General features: G+C 51.0%; 1 pseudogene; it reads left to right on the forward strand.

Moving 5' to 3' along the window:
- The first annotated feature begins 7,312 nt into the window (after window positions 1-7,312).
- LOC118611678 lies at window positions 7,313-7,431 on the forward strand (annotated as a pseudogene).
- Window positions 7,432-12,614: the final 5,183 nt, after the last annotated feature.

Here is a 12,614-nt window from a genome sequence, read left to right on the forward strand (position 1 = left end):
CTAGTTCAATTCTTTCTACTTTACACAGAGGAAAACTGAGATCTTGCTTAATTTACTGACATCTAAACAAAGCCATCTCTATGCATTGGAGGAGAATTAGTTTGAAGGCTCGCTGTTAAGATTTTTTGCTTAAAAACATCCCTGTCATCCAACTGTCACAAAGCCTGAAATTCCACTTAGTGTTTTAGCCACCTTTTAAAATTGAGCTAAGGCTGGTCAAGGTATTTCTCAAAGCCCACTCTCTTTAAGCTAGAAACGACCCAGCACCATCCTGAGAGACTTAAGTGCTGGCCTTGAGGGAACGAGATTCTAAAAGAAGCCGAAAGGACACCTAGTACTTGCCAGAGACGCACGTGGCCAACATTAAAACTTTGTGACAGGCTGGCTATGCATTAAATCGTCCCACGGTGACAGTCGTACATTTGTGCTGTTGCATAATACAAAAGAACAAAGTGCGGAAATACTAACTGATCATTTCATTCAAAGGAACTCTCGGCAAGAAAGCAAGGCACCTCGGTGCAGCCAAGGGTCCTCCTTGTGCGGCTGGTCAAGGGTTTGTTCAACAGGATGGATGGAAATGTCCTGGGTGGTAAGACGAAGCCTCAAAATATCCAGGGGCCGCCACCTGTGTTAATACTAACTGTGGGAGTTCAACCAACCTTGCGTTTGGTTGCGTCTTACCTGCTGTCAGGTAATTCGGTCCACCTAAGTGTTATCCTGGGGACAAATGGGGAGAGCTATAGACTTGACCTATTTCTCCGAAACATAATAGATACAACCCCTAAAAATTTGATGGGTTTAGTCTGGAAGATCAGAGTCCAAGGAAATGAAGAAGGAAATTTATAGAAAGACAAAGGGCAAAATTCTGTCGCTTTCTTCCCATATCAATACTTGTGATTTATTAATTTCCAATGTGTACGATCACTAAACAAGGTAGGCTTTTTCCCATCGGTGCCTAATTAGTTTCATTGTTCTTTTTTTTTTTTCTCTCTGAATCCTATTGTATTCCACTCTATCCGTCGGATGCCTGTTTTAATTAATTTTGCGCTGCATTCAAAGGTTTTGCTTTTGTGCCTCTCTGTTTGATTTAAATTCCTTTCTGCAAATAAATAAATAAATATCAAAGCTAATGAGACTCTGAAGATTTGAGATGTAAATATCGTATGCAGATTTTTTGGGGGGTCCCAGCTCAGCGGAAAGACCAAAAATAACGCTTGGAAGTTTGATCAAGAACTCTCAGGCATGTCTCCCTCCAGACAGTCCTTCTGCTGGCAATTTCAGCTGTTTGACAAAAAAATCATGCCCCACGCTCAAAACCCCAGAAGCGAGTTCCTTTCAAGAGCATCTCAGACAGGCTCGAAATTGTGCAGAGCTCACGTCTATCTTGAGAGGTTTCTTTCTATGCGTGCGTCCATACGTACACACGCACACGCTCATAGAACTCACCTTCCACATACACACTCTCATGTGTATTTATCCCAGACACGTGTACACACACACACACACACACACACACGCATTCTCTCACACACCCAGCACATGTAGCACACTCTGGCCAGTCAAGGTTCTCATCTCAACCCTATGCCATGTAGGTTTAAGCAAGGTCCCCCAAAAGACATCCCTGGGAGATGCCCCAGGGCCCTCCCTTTTGGGGTACCATAGGGCTGCTGGGGACCCAGTTATTAAACCGTATCTGAAGAGCTCGTACGTCGTGCGATCTGCTTTTCCCCCGGATCGTCGTATCCTTTACTGAGAAAATCTGATTCATTTCCCAGAAATTTTCATCTGCTATTAATCTTACAGGATATGGTTAGTGTTGTGATATTTCGGATATTGTTTTCGGGCGGCGGGGGGTCGGGGGGAGGCGGATTTCGCATGGCTGTCCCCTGGCAGCCTCCGAGATTACTCGGTGCTTCTAAGCAGCTCAGAGCTGTGTGGCAGCATCTCCATGCGAGGGGCTCACAATCATGTTTCATTAATTCGACGTGAATGAAGCCTCATTTCTGGCCTTGAGGAGCTTAAGATTTATGTGAAATTAATAACAGAACAGATGTCTTCACAATTTGGTTCCTCTGGAAAAAAAAAGAAAAAAGAAAAAAAAGAAAAAGAGGCCTGATTACTTTGAAAACTTCAATGCTTTAAAATGCAAACCCAGAGAGTTTTTACTCCAGGGTACAGAGTTATGCGTTGATATCATCCACATCTCAGAACTAAGTGGAATTTAAATGTCAGATTTATATTAAATAGTCATATTCCCCATTATGACATATATAAACAACAGCTTATTACTTTCATTAATAAGACGTGTTGGACATTTAAACCGAAGCTTCCGAGATAAAGCCTGCACCTCATAAGCCGCGGACGCTGGGGAGGTGCGGGGGAGCCGCGAGCAGCCTGCTTTTTAGCTTGGTTTCTGATAATTTAATCATCGATTCCTCATAGGAAAACAAAATGCATCTGTGCTCACATGAAACTCACCACTTTATAAAGGAGTTGAGTCATCTCCTGCGGACGTTTGTGGCGGGGCGGGGTGGGGGGGATGGGGGTGGGGTGGGGTGGGGACAGAACTCTCCATTTCATTTCACAGGGTCTTTTAGGTGTTGAGTCTTTATTTACTTTTCCTCTTGCCTGAGACCCCTTTCCTTTATCTAGGCTTCTGTCCCTCGGCCCCTCCGGCTAACTTTTAACACTCCCATGGGCTCCAGGGGGCTGCATCCCAGCCCGAGCTGGGATTTTACTTTTCTAAGTCCAAAGAGGAAAAGCATCATGGGAAGATCACCCATGGCATGTCCTGGAGGACGAGGTAACAGAACAAAGACCCTCTGGGTGGGTGGGGGGGCCAAGGGTTCCCCACCCTCTGGCCACGCAGGTTCACAAGGTTTGCCGTGGGAGAGGGTAGTAAGTGGCAAAGCCCAGAGTGAAGGCGTTAGGTTCCAGAATCAGGTCCCAGCAGCCAGTGCGATGACCCTTTCTCTATTGATGACCCTTGAACCTGTCCCCTTCCCCATGCCGGCCCCCCCCCCCGCCCCCTCGTGGAGAACCCAGGAGCAGTCAGCGAACCCGGTAATCTGGAAACGGCTTTCCTGGAACTTCCCCTCCCCACTTCTCTCCTCTCAAAACTGGGCCGGTCCGTGCTCAGGTCGCCTCTGCTGATCGACCCACAGGCCATGGTCAAGAGAAGCTTCCAGGTCCAGCCCCAACACGTCCTGAGGGTGCGGCCTCGGGCGAGACACAGAAGACGCTGACCCCTCATCTGAAGCAGACAGAAAAACTGTCCCCCAGGGCTGCTGCGACAGAGCGTGCTGAAGGGGGAGGAGATGAGGAGAGCCAGGGCCCTAACAGCACGCACACACGTGCACACGTGTGCACACACCCATAGACACACACGCGCACACACACACACATACACACACGCGCACATACACACACACACACACACCATGGAGGGGGGATCACAGGCCTCCATCCGCAGGTTTATTCTGAAATACCCATAATTTACCTTCTTTTTTCCTCTTCTATCTCACACCTCAGGACGGCGCAGAGCCATTCGCCCTGCGGTGCAAACGGCCCAGAGCGGGGGGACGGCGGATGGACCGGCAGAAGCCTCAGAGGTGGCACTTCTCACAGGAGCCAACGCCTGAGTTTGGCAAAAGGTGTGAAAACCCTGGTAACGATGGACACACACAGCGCTTCCCAAAGTGCAGGCCGTGTTCTCACCCATCACCTCATGTGGCCTTTAAAACACAAAAAGACGGAACCAAAAAACAACTCTCAGAGTGAAATCGGCAGGGAAGACTATCTCCATTTACATACTTTCTAAACACATTTATTAACTATCCATACAGTTCCATTTATGGGCTTTGCATCTAGTTAATTCAACTTTGTGATATGAAGTACAAATGTTTTTTTCATGTCTGTGTTGCTTTTAATGGTTGATTTTTTGTTGTGCGGGCTTAAAAATGTTTCTTCATAGACAGATTGATCAATATTTTCTTTTATGGCTTCTGGTGTTTCAGTCATGTTTTGAAAAACCCTACCCATTCTGAGATTATTTTAAAGTCTCCCTGTACTTTCTTCTCATTCTTTTATGTTTTATTGAATGTGTAAAAACATTGATTCATGTGAAATTTATTCTGCTACAAGTCGTGAGGTAGGGACCCAACTTCCTATTTTTTCCAGATGAGCACTCGGTTATTTTAAAGACGTGAATTAAATGAAACCATCTTTCCCCCACCCCCCAATTTCTTTGGAATTCTCAAACCTTAGCAACAGCTCCTACTTCCACATTATTCATTACTTTCATGGTTTGGGAACTATATAATTATTTCAGACTGATAACATCACTCCCGATGCTTGTGGGAGCCCATTTTGCACAAAATTGTGCTGATACAGATGAAACAATTTGGTACAGTACAAAGGGCTGTGAGCTTACACCAATCAGAGAGCTACGTCTAACTGATGCTGTGGATAAAAGCATGGTGGGAATACTTCACATCACGAACCTCCGATTGTGTTCAGGTTTCAGCCGCCGAGAGAAAAAAATTTGAATACCAAAACGAGATGCGAAAGTGCACAGCTCTGCGAACAAATGCCTCAGCGAGCGCGAGGGAAGTTCTCGCGTGGGGTGCGATCCATCCCTAGCACGCGCGGACTCGCCCCCAGCTCGGACACGCTGTTGAGTTAATTTTGTGACCCTAGAGCTGTGAGCACACTACCGCCCCCTCCATGGGAGCCCACCTCGCCCTCTATAGCAACGATTTTAATTCCTGGGTCCTGCCTTGAGCTTGAGGTGATCCTGGGACCTCTTTCTCATAGGGGAAGGCCTGTGTGCCCTTTAATCTTCTTAAGGCAAAATCCACTGAGCAAAATTATAATTTGATATGGCCGCACTCAGCCAATGGAAACTCATAAACCGTCTTAACATCATAATGCATTGTGAAAAAGATTCACTAAGTACCATGAAACCTATGAGAACCCCAGGCTTCCATTCATCTCTAGCTTGATGCTAGGGCGGCATATTAAAGTGATTTCGACTGGAGCGTCGAGGTCCCCAAAGAGTGCTCTCGTCTTAATTAAAATGTCAGTGAAATACAAAAGTGCATAAGGGACACTTTCAGAAATCATTCCCTCTTAACACCCGGATGTCTGGCTGCTGCTCCCCACCGAGCCTGCCCGCTCGTCCACCCAGCACAGGCACTCGACACCCCGACTCCTTCTCCTCTAAATAGGGAGAGACCTGTCCAGGCATTTCACCATCCCCATGAGAGCGTGGAGAGAGCTGGGCCACAGAAGCCTGCTTGATCGAGGCTCCTCTGTGTCTTGAGCTGCCTGAACTTAAAAGGCGTGGGCTAGCAAACCCAGGGTGCACAGCCCAGGCTGTGGGAAGAGTGGGAAGAGGTTAGAGGTGCAGACGCCAGCCTCGGACTGGCTGGAGCCAGCATCAGGAATCGAGGGAAACGAGAGTGACCCAGGAGTGTTTTTACTCGGGGTTTGAAAGCACAGATAGCCACGAAGCTAGACGAGCGACGTGACTGAGGGTGTCGGGGAGGCGTGAGGGAGTGGAGACGGGTGGGGACTGCAGTAAACCAGAAATCAGTCTCCACTCGAAAGGGGCAGCTCCTGCTCAGCTTCGAAAGATGTTACACGTGGGGATGCAAGCCTGGGCTCACTATGTCTTCTGATTTTTTTTTTTTCCCCCAAAGAAAATCCAGAAATCTGACTTTTTTACATGTGAAATCTCCTGGTTTTGTATTGGCTACTTATTAAATGTTTAAAATAAGTTAGGGTCAAGTCTATGACCAAAACGAAACACTTAAGTGGATGAACTCTGGCCTTCAGTTCTGGGAGGGGACTTTTAGGCCTCAGACTTGTCCCTTCCTTAATTTCGACATCCATCAATCCATCTATCCATTCATCTCTCCATCTATCCAGCTAGCCAGTAAGCCGGCCACCCATCTATCCTTCGATTCGTTTGTCTGTCTGTCTCACTATCCACTTATTCATCCACCCATTGTGTACCTGTCCATCCAATGACTATTCATTAATGCCATCAGGTGCAAGGTAATAAGACAGGAACAAGAATGAGTCTAACCCCGGTCCAATTGTATCTCTAGCTCTATTCTGGTCCTATCTTGACTTTAGGGAGGGAGGCAGCCAGACATGGTTTTTAAATAATATTATGTGTATGTGTTCTAAGCACAAACCAGGAACCAAAAGCCAACGTCTTTAGCCCTATCGTGGCTTCTAAGTTGCATGTGACCTTGGGCTGATGCCTTCCCTTCTTCCGGCCTCTCTTTTCCCACAGCACAAGCTGGAGAACCTTTCACGAGACCCTAAGTTGCCACGGTGACATTTCTGGTCTGGTTCTCAACCTCATTTTAGGCCCCAGGCTCATGCTAACCTTGGTGCTGACGTCGCCTCGGCTTGGTGACCTGGTCTTTACAGGCTCACCTGCCTGAATCTGCCACGACTTCCTCCCTGTGCCCTGCCTGGACCATAAGCACATGAAATGCCACCAAAATTGCCGAATGTTGACATTGGCCAGAGAAGAACCTAGGGAACTGGCACCTGTCATCTCCTCAGAGAAGAGCCCTTGCTCAGAGGGGCACGGCGGCCCGTGTCCCCCGTCCGCATCTGTCCTCGTGCGGGTGGTGGGGCACCGGAGTCTTTTAATGAAATGTGCAAGGCGGGCCCCGCTCTCCGGACCCTGGCAAGATGCCAGCCCTAAACTGTCCCCTACCGGATGCCACCAGTACCTTATGAGAACAGAACGTGGAATCCTCCCTGCTGCAACCCTGGCGCCCAGGCAGAAACTGCACATAGTAGGCGAAACACTTGCAGATTAACTGATCACTATCATCACACACACACAACACACACACACACACACACGAGCCCTCATTACCTTCCTCCCACTTCTGCCACAAATCACTCCCGCTAGCTACCCCTAGTGCAGGGCCTGCCCTTTCTCTCACGTCGCTGTCGATAGGGGCTCAGGCTCATGCCACACATGTGTCATTCAAGCCGCCCTCCCAGGAACAGTTGTCGTGTTAGCTGGGAACTCCTGGACCTCAGGCGGAGGAGTAAACGTGGGAGGACCTTTCTGTGGACGGGCAGAAAATTTCCCGTCATCCCCGAAATCCCATTTTTGAGAAGCGTTTGCTTCTCTTAAAGCCCATGAAGGGACATGGCCGTGAGAGGTGCGTCAGGCCTTGATCTTAATTTGAGTAATAAAGCATGAGCTCATCTACGCCTAGGGCTGTAAAACCGCAATGTCGCTTCTAGGCCGTTCTTTACTGGGAGATCAAAATGGGTCTATGGCCATGCCACCCTGAACAAGGCCGATCTCGTGTGATCTCGGAAGCTAAGCGGGGTCATGCCTGGCTAGTACTTGGATGGGAGACCACCTAGGAAGACCAGGTGCTGTAGACATAAAAAATAATGTAAAATAATAATAATAATAAGGGATTATAAGCTGACAAGGTCCTTACAATCTGCGAGGTCAACCAATGGTTGCCTTGCCTAAAAAAAATAAAAAATAAAAGCTCAAAACAGTACTGTTAGACCAGGAATGGCTGTTCTCTATGCCTGTTTCTCTGAGTTCAAGGTTCTCGTTTTGTGCTTTATTTATTTATTTATTTTTTATATCTGCTTATCTTTTTCCCTTTGTGTCTCAGGTCATTGGTCTATATATGTCTCCTGTACATATTCACTGATTTGGGGGCTTTCGAGGTCTGTTTCCCATTCATCCAGCCTGGGGCCTTTATTTCAAAATTGCGGGGTCTGTGTATTTCCAGCTGATAATTGAGCCATAATTTAACATTTCTGCATTTTTCAACTGTTTCAAACATCCCTTCTTCCGTGGGGCTTACGTCCCTTTCTGAGAAGCAGGGCGGAGAGACGTGTTCAGAGTCGTCCTTTGTTCAAGCCTGTTGCTGAGAAATCATATGTGTTTCGTTCATCTTATCTGTCTTTTCGGCTTTTGATCAATAGTAGGATGTGTGTTTTTTGAATAAGAACTAACCAAATTTATTCAACAGATTATACATTCATTTTACCATTATGACTTTGTGCGAACAGATAATCCACAAAAAATACGCTTTGGATTTCTTAAAAGTGAATTTAATTATAAGTAGCAATGTGTGCTGGAGAATTATAATTATGAAAAATCATGTTCTGTAAGTCTAAAATGACAGATTATATTTCGAAGGCTTATGGCAGAGGAATTAAAGGGCCCAATTTATTAGTTGTAAGTGTATGATTATTGCAGCTTTGCTTAAAACACACACACACACACACACACACACACTCGAGATCACAGTATATTCTAGCTGGATTTAGTACATCTAATCCTTTCAACAAGAATCGTTTTTTTTTTTGCACCAAAAGCTGCCATTCCATTAATTTGTTTGTGAGACAGAGACAGGCAACTAATCTTTGTCTTCTGATCCCGGAATGGTAATAATTTCGAGTGCTTTGCAGGCATGTTTCGTGTCCCTCACTCCCATTCTTGTAAAGTGATTAAGAAGTCGACATAGATCAAAGCACAAAAATATTATTTATCGTCGAGAAAGACACAGAAACATTTCCTGAGCATCTACTATGTTCCGGCCCATCGTACTAAGGACGTTCTGTGTGTGTTACCTCAATTAAGCCTCCCAGAACAACACCCGAGGTAGAGATATAGCAAATTTGTTTCATAGATGGGGGAACCGAGGCTCAGCGAGATCGTCGGGCGACTTGCCCCGGGTCACTGGCTCGTGGCGGTGGAGCCAGCACCTGAAGCCCGGCCTGGCCGGCCCCGAAGCCTGCTTTTCCACTCCTTGCCCACGTGGGACTCGCAGGCTCCCTGGAGGGATAAAGAGGGCCGGGCAGCAGGCACATTCACAGTGACAATGAGAGGGCTGGGAGGGCTGTATTTACCGCACTCTCCACGGCAGAGAAAGGAAGGAAGAATTCTCTGTGCTGAGTCGGGATGGGGGAGGTGGGAATGGGGGAGGCCAGACTGTAGACATTTCGTCAACCTGGGCCCCGGGGATGAGGAATGTCTCCAGGCAGGGGAAGAGCATGCCCAGCAGAGGGACCAGCCTGTGAAGAAGACAGATAGATAGATGCTGAGGTGCACGAAGAACGTGTCTCGTGTTTGCAGACGTACGATAAGAGATTAGGGCGGCAGGAGAAGCCGGGGCCAGCGATGTACAGCAGAGCTAGGCGGCGGGCCTGGAAGGGTCACAGGGAAACGCCTGTAAGGTCGCACTGAGGAGCTTCGACTGTCTCCTTTAGATGCTGGTGACTCAGAGGTGGTTAGTGAGCGTGGGTCGGTAGTGTCAGGAGAAGAGGCTGCCAATCCGCTTACCTTCGGGGGGCCAGGCGGGTAATGGACGCAAGTGATGTGGGCCTGGCGAGGTCATACAAGCCAGAGCGAGGACACCCTGTCCTAAAGGTGGCTGCTGCTTGGCTCCAGTCCACTGCGGCCAGTGAGAATCAGGATCTCCCGACTCGGGAAGAGAAGCTAGAAGAATCGGCAAGTGGGTAGAGCGATTGCAAAAAAAAAAAAAGCCCATCTCTCTCTTTAACCGCGACTGTGCAATGCGACGCATAGCTCCTCCCATCGTGCCTTGCAGGCTATTTCCCCATCCACTGAAGCTGCTGTGGCCCATCGAGTATGGCAGTTCAAAGTGTGCCTGTCCCGAGCCTGGGTTTCACCACCATGAAACCCAGGGGCCTTGCACGCCTCCGCCGGCTCCTCTGGAAGGCCGTTTTCACCACAAGGACAAGCCTTGATCAGCCGGCTGCGGGATCAGAGCCCACGTGGAGCAGAGCCAAGGTGTCCCAGCCTGGCCCACCTACACCGGCCCGCCCCCCGCTGAGCCACCCAGAGCAGCAGAGTGGCTCAGGCAAACTGCAAACTAACGAGAGGTAATAAAGGTTTGTTGATTTAAGCCACTGAGTTTTGGAGCCATTTGCTGGGCACCGAGAGCTGTTACTGTAACTCATTCGCGTTTTAAAAACAACTCCATGCTGAAGTCCCCTCCCCTCCCCCCAAAACTGGAGGGGTCAGAGACTCGGTAAATAGCATTTCTGGTTCCACAAGCATGAGAGAGTGTTGCGCTCGCTCTGAGTCGCTGGGTGGGCAGAGGAGGGCTGAGTGGGTGTCGAACACTGCGCCTGGGCCGTCTTCCTGCAGGAGGCGGCACCGACTGTGGGCTCCCGGCAGCCTCAGCGCCCTCTGCTCGCAAGACCCTCAAGCCTGCCTGCTGCCTGCTCCCACCTCAGCCTGCTCCCGCCCGGAGTAAGCGCACTCAGCAGGCCCCAATCCTCCGCCTCTCCCTCAGCCCCGACCCCCAGCTGCACCCATCTGGGGCCGCAAAAACCCCAGATCTCAGGGCCCCGAGCGCTGTGATCTGGCATCTCTCCGTTTTTAGATGCGACATGTTTCCGACCCTTTGCAGGCAGAGTTCTCTCTCCAGGATCTGCGTTTGTGATCGGCGGGCACTGAGGCCCAGGGGTCGGGGTGGCTTCTTGAGCCGAATCCTACAGCTGGATCTTACTCGGGCTGCTGTGCGAGTGAGAGATGGCCCGTCAGCAGACACGGGCAGGCACAGCAGGTCAAAGCCTTGTCTCAGTTGGACGTAAGCCCCACCCAACCCCCAGCCAGGGCCCTTGGCTCAAGGCTAAACATGACACACATAGGCACTTGAAGCAGCCCAGACGCTCCCCATCCCTGTCCCCCAGCTTGGGATGTTTTTCATCCTTGGCCTTCAAGGCTCCACTCCAGTGATGCCTCCTCTGGGAAGTCCTCCCTGATCCCCTCTCCTGACTGAGGCGATGGTCCCTCCCGAGCTCCTTGAAGCCATGAGAGTCCGTCCCCCCCACCCCACCATCAGCTTCTGCCTTGGCCTGGGGGTCTCTTGGCACCTGCTAGTCACTCCCAGCAGACTCCAGTCTCTGTGGGCGGGGAGGGGTGCCCAGATGTGCCCCGTGGCGGGGCCCAGGAGCTGTGAGACAGGAAGTGCTGGGAATAACCCTCCCCTTCCCCATGGTACCCGCCCCACCCCCGCCCCACCGCAGAGGGCTGGGTCCTCCGAGAATCTGAATCATGGGGGACGTAGAGGCTTTGATCAGAGGCCAGCCTCCCTCGTCCCCCTTTGCACAGCTGGGGGTGGTGAGCCTGATGGGTATTCCCTCCGGAGGCTGGAGCGCTGCCCACACCGTGGACTTTGACCCCCTCCCCCTGCCCCCAGCCCTTTTCCAGGCCTTCCCACAATGCCCCCTGGCCGCAGGACTGCAATTCCAGCGGAAGGCCCTCCTGAATTCTGCGCTGAGCCACTTATTTCAATGCGCCTCCACGGGGCGGTGCCTCCCATGCTGACCATCCTTGGTGCTGGTCACCGAGGGCAGGCGGCCAAGGGTCAGTGGCACAAGACACGGAGAAAGTTCCAGAGTCGGAGACGGGCTGGGGCGCACGGTCAGGCCCCCAGGAGTCGCCCGCCTTTCCCGGGAGCTCGTGGTCTCTGTGCTGTGGCCGGGCAGCCGGTGGATGACTTCGAGTGGGGCTGATTTTCCTGTGGGAGGGAAAAAGGGAGAGGAGGGAGGCCGGGGTCCTGGGCAGCACCGCCAGGCCGCGGGCGCAGTGACCCCGCTGGGGGCGGCGCAGCCGCTACTTATGGGAAAGGAGATTGTGAGGATTCTTAGAAAAACAAGAGCCAGGGCTGGTTGCTGTGGCAGAAGGATTGGGGTCACCAGCTGGCCGCTTGAGAGCGGGAGCAGTTCCCGAAGCTGCGGAATTCGGGGGCAGGAGGCATTCTGGGGACTCTCAGAGCTCGGGCTCTTGGGTCCCCTCCGGGTCCCGCGACGTGAGCTGATTGTCCACCTCTGCTCCTTGCGCACTCTTCTGGTCTTTCACTGGAGTGTGCCGGGGGGCAACGTCTTAGAGCCACCCGCCTCTCTGAGCCACGCAGAGACCCCGCGGGGGCGCACAGAAAACAGACGGACCACCTCCAGCTTAAAGCCTGGTCTTTGCCTGCGCACCCGCAGAGTACAGTCAGTCACTTGTCAGTTGTAGAGTTGGGGTGAGGCCTGGCTAGTGCAAGGAAGGTACCCACTCTGGAGAGGGGTACCCACTCCCTACGGGCAAGAAGCAGCCTACACGCAGTCGGGATCTCAGAGGGGCTGTGCCGGGACACTCCGCAGGGGGTCCCGCTGCCCTCAGATACAACCCAGCAGCCCCTTGGCTCAGACGACCAGCATGGTCTGGACCCGCCACCGGCCCCAACTTCATCCTTTATCCCTCTCGTCCTCATCGCCCGTCTCCCCCACTCTGCCCCGACAGGCGAGCACCGTGAGATCAATCGCTGTAGTCAATCTCTGCTGTATATCCAGTGCCCAGCACAGGGAAATCAACAAATAGGAACAAAGACACCCAGACCGAGATGTCATCGAGGGTGCAGAAGCCCAACCCTGACTGCTCTGGGGCACTGAGTGGCAGTCAGCTAAGAGCGTGGACTCGGAGCAGACGGTCTGGGCCGACGCTCACTGCCTGCGCCTCAGTTTCCTCATGTGTAAAGGGATGAGCATCACACCAATACACTCGCAGGGGCTTGTGTCACAGGAAC

This window comes from Rousettus aegyptiacus, unplaced genomic scaffold, assembly GCF_014176215.1.
Source record: "Rousettus aegyptiacus isolate mRouAeg1 unplaced genomic scaffold, mRouAeg1.p scaffold_m13_p_14, whole genome shotgun sequence".
NCBI classification, from domain to species: domain Eukaryota; kingdom Metazoa; phylum Chordata; class Mammalia; order Chiroptera; family Pteropodidae; genus Rousettus; species Rousettus aegyptiacus.